Source organism: Panthera pardus, unplaced genomic scaffold (genome assembly GCF_024362965.1).
Source record: "Panthera pardus isolate Hobbes unplaced genomic scaffold, ASM2436296v1 HiC_scaffold_13, whole genome shotgun sequence".
NCBI lineage: Eukaryota > Metazoa > Chordata > Mammalia > Carnivora > Felidae > Panthera > Panthera pardus.
Genome location: NW_026526688.1, coordinates 172,717,637 through 172,727,692, shown reverse-complemented (window position 1 = coordinate 172,727,692; position 10,056 = coordinate 172,717,637). Strand labels below are relative to the sequence as shown.

Genomic DNA, 10,056 nt, shown 5'->3' with positions numbered 1-10,056 from the left:
ACATCTCCAAGCTTTCCTGAACTATTTTGTAAATAAGTATGATTAAGTACAAGCTGCTGCATAAATGTCCAATGTAAGTATGTATGTGTATAAATACATATTATATATACACATATATATTGAATATGTACATACATATATATAGTATGTATGTGTATATTACATACAGAGAGAGAGAGAGAATATATTGCGACCACTTGATACATCCAGGTACTGAGCCTCCTGTCCAGCTGAATAAGTTAGTCCACTGGGCTCTCAAAGTATAAATTCTGAGCCGTCTCAGGATGCATGCACGTTTGCTCAATCTGTAAACACGTAATTATTGAACTTGCCTTCTAAAGTAACACCACACCCTGGATGTGATGCAAAACCCAGCATTACAAGATAAGCTCTGTCTCAAGTTTCTGCTCGTTATAGTGCCTGAAGTATTTGCTCATAAGCTCAGGGACTGAAGCAGAAGTAAACAGTCGGGCCAGTATTATAGGGACACCTGTGTTACAAAACTTTCTTACATTGTGAAAGCAATGAATGAAGTTCAGCAGGACTCCTGTAAGAATGCCGATTCATCCCACATCGCGTTGGTCAAACAGGACTTCGACCTTATCGCCTCCCTCTCTCCCTCACCCGCCCAGGTCAGTCTACTTTCCTCGGGTATCAGATCCCAGCTCCAGGCTGGGTATCAGATCCCAGCTCCAGACCGCGGGGCACAGCTACCCCACCTCACCTCCTGTCTGTCTTCTGTCAGCGCCTCATTCAGCTACATTAGCTGGCCCTCCGTATGCCCGGCTCTCAGGTCTCGAGCATGACTCTGCACAGTACATATAACATGCCTGGGCTCATGATTCTTTTTATCTTCAAAATTCTTCAACTTTGCACACTTCCTTTGTGAATCCTTCTCTAATTAGACAGAGCACATTGCTCTGGACCAGGGGCTCTGGCACAACTTTGCACTGTAGTTAGGTATGATTTTTGATCTCCTCCTCCCCGCCCACCCCCCCATCCCGCCGAGATGTGACATAGCTGAGTGACTAATAGTGAGAACTTGGAAGCCAGATGAACAGGGCTGGGATCCTGGATCCACCACGCACTGACTCTGCCTCAGTTTCTTTACCTGTAATAGGTAGGGAGGTAACCAACGAGCTTACAATAGTGACTGGTGTGCAGCAAATGCTATTTAAGCACGAACATAATAAACGTGAATAACAAGCAGCAGCTCCCATCTGCCTTGGTGTTCAGGAGACAACAGGAAGTGATGGGGCTGCCTCTGTGGTGAACTGTCAGGGATGTGCCTAAAATGGTGACTGCTGCATCGGCCAGCTATCCCGCTCAGAGGGCCCTGGCCTAGTGTGGCCAGCTATTCACAATTTCAAGAGAAGAAAAAAAAAAATCCACATTTTTGGATTTCAAATTATTGGGTTACATTTTTTTAAAGATTTTATTTTTAAGTAATTCCTACACTCATCACGGGGCTTGAACTCATAACCCCAAGATCAAGAGTCACATGCTCCACCAACTGAGCCAGCCAGGCGCCCCTTATTGGGTTACATCTTAAAAATTAATGTTTGAGCCAAATAAGGCATGTCTGGAGGCAGATTTCGCCCTGACGTCACCATTTTGTGACCCCTGACATTTATGAATCTGTAATGGGGTGTGTATGAGTGTATGTGTGTTCAAGTACTTCCATTTTTCTGTTTATTTTCTATACTTCTTCTTCAATTCAATATCCTAGAGGCAGAAGAAAGCATGCAGAAGGTGCTCAATTAAATCCAGCTGCCCAATGAAGGTTTGTTAATAACCAGACACCAATGACCCACTTCTGAAATAAAAGAATGGGTAACTTCATTTCACCCACATCTAGTGCCCTCTCTTAAAGTACATCTTCAGGTCAACAAACAAGGCCCTGGGAACACAGTATGAACCACGTGTCGTCCCTGGTCTTGAAGAACATACAGATTTGGGGGGGGCACAGGAATGCAGACAACTGTAATGTTTACAAAACACAAGGACACGTGTTATTTCATTCACATCACAAGAACCCAATGCAGTAAGCACAGCACGTGATTTTATACCCAGTGTCCAGAAAAGACATTGAGGCACAGAGAGGTTAAGTGACTTGTCCAAGATTATTCCGCTAGTAAGTGGAATTGTAACAAGAACCCAGTTCTACTGTCTGCACACCCTAACTGCACACCCGGGTTCTTTCTGCTGCACGCTCATGTTCTCGCACACCATGCGTGTTTTCCGGTGCCTGTGAGTGCTAAAGAAATCAAACTCGTTAAGAAAGTTGATATCCAGTGAGTTGGAAGGGGGCACTGATAGACTCTTGGAATGCAGGCTTTGAAAAGGACCTGTGAATGGTTTGGGAAGTAGTTTTCTTCTCATTAATTATAATTTTGGATTTACTGGAAAAGAATTTGAGGGCACTTTCAACAAAACATGATGCCATTTATTTTTTTTAGAAGATTAAAAGAACAAGGTAAGGAAGGGAAACAGAGGTGAAACCATGGTTTCAGAAAATTGAGGGTAAATATAGATAGCACAAGAGGGCACAAATCTTAGTTCTGAGTTTCCTGCCAGACAAGGCAAACTGAGAGTGACGAAATTTCTGTTGTTTATAAAAGAAGGCAGACTAATTTTAAATTTAGTATATATTTATCTCCTCTTGTCTAATTCCGAATCACATAGCAAAAATTGGTATTCTTATGGAAAAGAATGATTTGAAAATGTAGCATTTTATCAAAAAACCGAAAAAGCCGATTTTTTACATTTATAAAATCTGTGGTTGATCAGAAAATTTGGAAATTTGTAACATACAGACTAGCACATGATTGCCAATATTAAGGGTCTGGCATGTTCCGTAAGAGGAAATGGGAGAAGTGGAATCCAGTTTAGGACTGTGTAGCAGAGTATTGGAACTGTTATTTGGGGGCGAGGGTTAGCAAACGGTTGCCCTCTTCATAAATAGCACAGATTTCAAGTTTTTAACCAGGTGAGCTATAGCCAAAAGGTGCATCAAACACAAGATGGTATTCAAAGGCCATGAGGACATTTCATCATTTGTTCATTCATTCGGCAAATAGATTCTGAGTGCCCACAGAGCAGGCATTCATGCATCATCCTCAGAGATGGAGACAGAGCCACAAACCAATCAGGCAAAAATCACTGCCTTCACCAAGCTCTCTGGAGGCAAGCACAGTATGTTGCACAGATTAAAGATGGAGGCATACATTGTTTATGAGCAGGCTGGAGTTCCCACAGCCATACAGTGATCCAAATCTGTTGTCCTAAAAAGGCTGCAGCCCTGTGTTCCTGAGAATCTTGAAACAGATGCTTGGCTTTTGTCACCAAACTATCTAGAGTGTAGGAGCAGCTAGGAAAGGGAGGAGCCTACCACAGAACAGGGCTGAGGCCTGGATCCCACCTTCCAAAGTTCACTAAGGATGAAGGGTCGCCTCCCCTCCTGCTGCAGAAATAGCCAACAAGCCCCTCTCCCAGTCTGATGAAAATGGTCCTCTTGTAGAAATGGCTTTAAGAAGCAGCTGGCAGATATAAAGCCATACTAGCCATAGAAGCTGCTAGACAAAGTACAAACAGAAATAAATAAGGTTTTTTAAAACCCATACAGGCATTTATTCTACCAACCACTTATTAAATCCTTACTACATATGCAAATAGCACTGGGCTAGGTACTGGGGGCTGGCACATGGTTCCAGCCTTCATGTGCCTTATGTTCTAGAAAGAGTCAGACCTTGAACAACTCATTAATTAACCAATTAAAAGTAGAACAACTGCTGGGAAGAACCATCAGAAGCTATAACAGCAAATTAGAATTAATCTAGTGCCAGAGGGGCGCTGGGTGGCTCAGACGTTTAACCATCTGACTCTTGATCTCAGCTCAGGTCTTGATCTCGGGGTTCTGAGTCTGAGCTCTGCACTGGGTGTGAAGCTTACCTGAAGAAAAAAAATCAACGTAGTGCCAGAGAGTCCAGGAACCTTTAACACAGTCTCACTCACCTTTTCTCTCTCCCTTTCCCTCTCCCCTTTCCCACTCCCTCTCACCGCCTCCCCCTCCCATCTCTCAGCCACACACACAAACACACGCACACTGGTTCACACAGTGGTACACACGCAGGTGCACACACAGGCATACATAACTTTGATGTAATAAAGCATCTCTTGTCTTCCTCTTTCAAAGAGGCTTTTGGGGGGTCTGGAAATGCTAAGGATGCTATTCCTTCTGGTTTTTTGGCCAACAGCCTGCAACCCTGGTAAATCCCATGGCCAAATTTCCTACTCTGAGCTAAGAGGCAGCCAGGTCTAGAGGGAAAATACATACTGAGACCGATTACATCTTCAAATGTCTTTAGACCTTTGTGTTTATGGTTGTGCTTGGTCCTTATTGATAGTTAATTAGAATGTACAAGTCTAAAACATGAACTTGCCAGAGAGTATAGTGTTCAAAATAAGAATGACCGCTTTTCCATCAGACTGTGTGCTGATCGACAGCAGCTTGTGTTGCGTATTGAAACTAAGCTAAGCTACATAATAACAGAAGATGTAAAAGCTAAACTTGAAAAAATAAAATTTGGAGTCTATATATACCGAACTTTGATTGGCTATCAAATTGTATTAATCAATAATGTCAAATTGGAAAAATGCGTGAGAAAAGCAGGTAAGAAACATTATTTTGGACAATATTAAGCTAGATGGATTTTAAAACTTTTTACTTATCTAAGTATAAGGGGTGGTAAATAAAAATAAGAAGATACAAACAAGTATCCAAAAGAAGATCAACATACAGCCATGCATAACTATGTGAGAATGTATTGAACCAATTCCATATTATTGGGCATTTGTGTTTTTTCTAATCTTTACCACAAATGCTTTAAAGAACACATCTCTCATTATTTTCTCATGATAAACTCTTAGAAGTGGAATTTCTTAGTCGGACAGCATTCAGATGTTTAAAATCAGAGTTGAAGCAATAGACAAGTTCAAAGTCACTTTAAATTCTTTCTTTAAGGTACTTGCAACACATTCAAACTTAGAAAGCATCCAAAAATTGATAGTAAACAGTCTTTATTTCCATACCAAAGTCAATAATAATATTGCATATATATAATTTCAAGACTGACGTTTCTTCAAACCTCACCAAATACTAACAGGCAGCAATACTATATGGTTATAGACACTTGTCGAAAAGAAGCCTGTTTCTCATTGTAATACAACAAATATGTTACCTGCTGCATTTCTGGATTTGAAATACTGAATAAAAAAACAATTACACCAAACATATATAACACTTGTATACATACACAATTGCATTACACACGCCAGCAGAAGGATACTAAACTGAAACGTGCATTTCTTTGTCGGCTCTGGGCAAAGCGATAATCTCTCTGGGTCTCAGTTCTGAGGAGAAAGACACAAGATCTGGGGTTTCCAGATTTTTTTTATATAACAGACCAACTAAACTAAAAAACAATCCCTATACAACATAATTCATTAATAACCTTAAAATGGGAGGGAGACATAATAGCAGAATAAGAGAGCATCATTTAAACCAAATGCATCTAACCTAATTTTTTAAAAACTCTGCTCCATTGCTCATATTTTTCTCATTTTGCCTCAGAGCATGCAGACTTGCACTAGCTCACAGACTCTTGATTGAAAACAACCTCTCTAGATAACTCTTAAGTCCTTTCCAGGTCTAAAGTGCTGTGTTTTTGTGGTTCTAAATTTTAATTTATGCTCTATGTAAAAAAAAAAAGTAACTCGTGAGGAATTTTAAAATTTGGTCTCCCGTATTTCTTTGAGGCTGCCAATAAGTGGGTTCCAGAAAGAGGATGTGAGCACTGTACCACCCAATGGTCACTTGGTAAGAGTTTCCAACAGCCAGGCACTGGGATAGACATTGGGCACCTAAGCGACACACAGCACAACTTCTGCGTTCAGCAGGTTCTCATCTAGAGGGGAAACGGGATACTAAACTAAAGAGGCAGTAGGGTACAACAAGTAAAATAATGCAGGGTGTATGCCTGGGGATATGGAACATTTCAGAGCAACACCTTACCAGACTGGGGCGCAGCTGGCTAAAGGGCTGGATGTTCTGGAGAAGATGCTTGAACTGAGTCTCAGAGAACAGAATGAGTGTTAGGCAGCCGGGGATGTCTTCACAGGCGCGTGAGCAACCTGATAGAGCTAACATGCAGCAATAATCCTGGGGAATCCACATCCTAGCATGTTCCAGTGAGGCTGGAAGCTGTGAGTTGGAAGATTGCTGAAGACACTATAGGGGTAGACGAGTGGCTGAATTTAGGAGAACCTGAAGTGTTACAGGAAGGTGTTTAGACTTGACCCCCGACACATGGGACATCCCTGAAATATTTTCATCAGAGGAGGACACTAGGGTACATCTTAACTGTTTGCTTCTTTTCCCAGCTCAAATTTTAAAGTTAGATCTGTACAATTGAAAAAAATCTGAAGGGGAAGAATTCTTATGCTACCTTTATTATTATTATTATTATTATTATTATTATTATTTAAGAATGAAGATAAAGTAGTATAGGCTTGTGAAAACAAATTCAACCAGTATAGAAGTGCATAAATAAAGGAGGAAAATTCAGAGACTTCCCTCCCTCATCCACTCGACCAAATCCTACTCCCCAGAATTAATCACGATTTTGAGTTTCTTGTACATCCATGTATTTATTTTCTAAATGTATACAAAAGCATTTATATATAAGCATTTATATATATATTTATATATGTTGTGAGTTCTCTGATAGAGACTATATTGTGCTACACATATCGGTCTGCAATTTGCCTTTTTCACTTAGTATATTGTCAGTACAGACCAAGCTCATTCTTATGGACTGCATAGTATCGTGCTGTATGGCATGGGTATGTTCCAAATGGTATATAACCATTTCCCTCTTGGTGGTCATTTAGGCAGTTCCCAATTTTCTAGTCATTGCTGCGATGAACACCTTTGACTATTTGCACACGTATGTTTGTTTCCCTAAAGGATAGTTTCTTAAGATTGGAATCACTAGGTTGAAGGATCTAGGCATTTAAAATTATGAAAGCTACTGCCTAGTTGCTCTCTAAAAAGCTGTTCCATCTTGTGCTTATCCTGTGTGTACAAGAGGACTCACTTCTTCCCACCATGGCCGAGCTGGGTTGTATCAAGTTTTTGAATCATTACCGATCTGATCAATAAAAGACGTTATGTCCGGTTGGTTCAAGTGATGGTTAGTGAGCTTGACCACCTTTCATATACTTATTGGCTAGATATATTTATTTTTGTCTATGAATTGCTATTTTACAAACCCTACAGGTCAGAGATTCTTAGTCTGGGGCCCCAGGGCTCCTGATATATAATGCGACATTTTCTGTGTGTATTAGATGCACATTATTCTCGGGATAAGCTCCAAGGAACATTAAGAACCGCTAATCATAAACTGTAGGCTGAGAGAAGGATGTGGAAAGGAAGAAGCACGGTTGGAAGGAAGGACGGGAAAGGAGGGAGGGTCCTGTTGCATGACCGGTTATCTGCATGTACACAGGCCCCTTTTATTATCTCCGGACCTTCCCCATAGCATTCCCTCATTTGCATCCCCAGAAAACCCACCAGCCACCCAGGGGCTACTAGATCGCTGTGGACTGGGCTCACTTCTTACTAACATCCATATACACATCACAGAGACTGCTGACAAACAATTCAAGAGGCTTCTTTATTTTTACTTTGGTTCATAGAAACATACAAAAGTCTTATACATACAAGCCGTCACCGATCTATCTGAAAGTACAGAAAAGCCATTAACTTCCATTTTATGTCTTAATTATTTCTCTAACTTACACACAGCTTTTCATCACTCCGACCATCACACCTCGCGTTGAGCTCCACAGCACCCTCCTCTCGGACTCCCCCATAGCTGCTCTGCGATATTCCCTAATCCACTGTCTGCACTTAAGCCTGACTATTTTTTCATTTCAGCATCCCCCACGTGACACCCCTCTCACGGCTCCCCTTTGCTCCCGACCAAAGTGCCAGTCCCTTAACGCCTGATGCACCCACTGGGGAGCTACCTGGTCTGCCCCGCCCACCTTGCTCCGCCCACCTCCGCTGTTAGACTAAGCCCCTCCTCCTCACTGTCTAGGCCACACCCACACACAGGCTCTCTCCGACTCCTCGACCTTTGTAATTACGCTAGAATGCTCTCTCTCCCGTCCCTCTCTTTTACTGAGTTCATTTCTACTCAGCTTAAAAATCACTTCCCTGACCTCCCAGCCCAAGTCATGTATTACCGTTTCAGGCTTTTAGAGCATCCTGTACTTTTTTTTTCCTTTGTAGATCTCTCAGATTTGCAATTACATAGCTCATTAACGTCTGCTTCCATTCCGGCAGGTGAACGCCAAGAAGACAGAAAAGAAGATCTGTCCTCCTCTCTGAAATCCAAGTGCTCAAAGCAGGGCTGATGGGGAGCAGGTGATCAATAAACACTGTTGAAGTGAGGGACGAAAAGGCTGTTATTAGAAATGGTTCCTTGTAGGTCTTGATTTTCCTCTACACTTTCCTTCAGAAATGAGCCCATGGAAATTATGTCTTGGATACAGAAATTTGCTCTTTCAGGTCATCCCCATTATTTATCAGGAACCTGTTGTGAACGGACTAGGCGAGGGGCGGGCGGAACACCGAAGCAAACGAAACTGACTAATCCTCTCCTTCAGCTTAAGTTCCAGGAGGACGAAACAGGTAGTAAACATACCGGATAAGTAAATTATATAGTGTATTTAGAAGGTGTAAAATGCTAGGAGAAAATTCAAGCAGGGTAAGTTGGATGGGTCAGCTAGTTTGGGGGGACCAAAATAGAGCGGGGTTGAGTACTCTCATGACGTTTAAAATAAATCTGAGAAACACCGCAGGGATAGATGGGGCTGCAAGTCAGCCCCAGAACCGCTCCTGCCCTGCGAGAGAGCCACGTGGAGCAGCCTAGAGGCTGGTTGGCCGTAGCTCCGCCGACGCCCTGATGCCTCCAAGCCTTCCTTGAGAACTTCGTACATTTAAATGTCACTCTTCTCCCCGGAACCCTCCTTCCTCCCTGCCGAAGTTGGTGGATCCTTCTTCCAGGTTCCTAAGACCTTTTGATCATCTCTGTACAGCACCACTTATCTCACTGTCCCGAAATGATGTATCTTCAGATGCGTTTGCCCTGCCAGAAGGCAAGAATTCCTCAAGGGTAGGGACCACCAGGTTCCAGCATCCAGGATCTGATCATTACCAGCACTTGTTAATACAGAAAGTGCTCCAAGTATTTGACGAATGAGTGGTTGAAAAAATAGGTAATGAATGAATGAAGAGAAACAGAATATGTGTACCTATGGGAATTAGAACCCCTTCAGTTTTCCAGAACTTCTCCATATTTGTGTATGCTAATCTTCAGCGCTTCTGGATCCCAAGAATGGTGGAACGGTCAGACAAGACTTTAGAAGGAATCAAAATACTTGGGTAGGGATTCATTAGTGGGTTACAAAATCAATTTAATAGATCCTGAAAAGCATTTTTATAATTAACTAGAATACATGATAAATTAACAGGATGCATCAAAATAAATAAGGTTAAGTGTTTTTCTGACATGTGGCTCCGTTTTCCAAGAACAACCCCAGTTTATTCTTGTTGGATCAGCAGTTATTATCTTCAAAAGTAATAATTTTCCCAATTTTTGCAATAAATTAGGGGATCACTTTCATTACATATACTTATGTATATAATTGTCCTAGTGGTTTATGAAGTGGTTACTGTGGGCACGGATCAAAAAAGTTTGGAAAAGGCTTTTCTAATCTCTGAAACTCTAAAGAAGCATCATGAAGGAGAAAAGTCTAGGGAAGAAAAGAAAATGAGGTACACCTGGATACCTTCTTCATCCTCACACTATTCTGCACGGGAGGCAACACCATTCCATTTTGTTACAAATCTGGGAACTAAAGCTCATAGGGCTTTAAAGACCTTACCCAAGTTCATATGCCATCAAGTCTGAGTGCCAGTGTTGAAAT

The 10,056-nt window shown here is 41.7% G+C and overlaps 1 long non-coding RNA gene across 1 annotated transcript; it reads left to right on the top strand.

Moving 5' to 3' along the window:
* Positions 1-412: 412 nt before the first annotated feature.
* LOC109246365 (uncharacterized) lies at positions 413-8,527 on the top strand. Its single transcript, XR_002071320.2, has 2 exons — positions 413-632; positions 8,411-8,527. It is a non-coding gene; the product is annotated as an uncharacterized LOC109246365 (long non-coding RNA).
* The last annotated feature ends 1,529 nt before the right edge of the window (positions 8,528-10,056 follow it).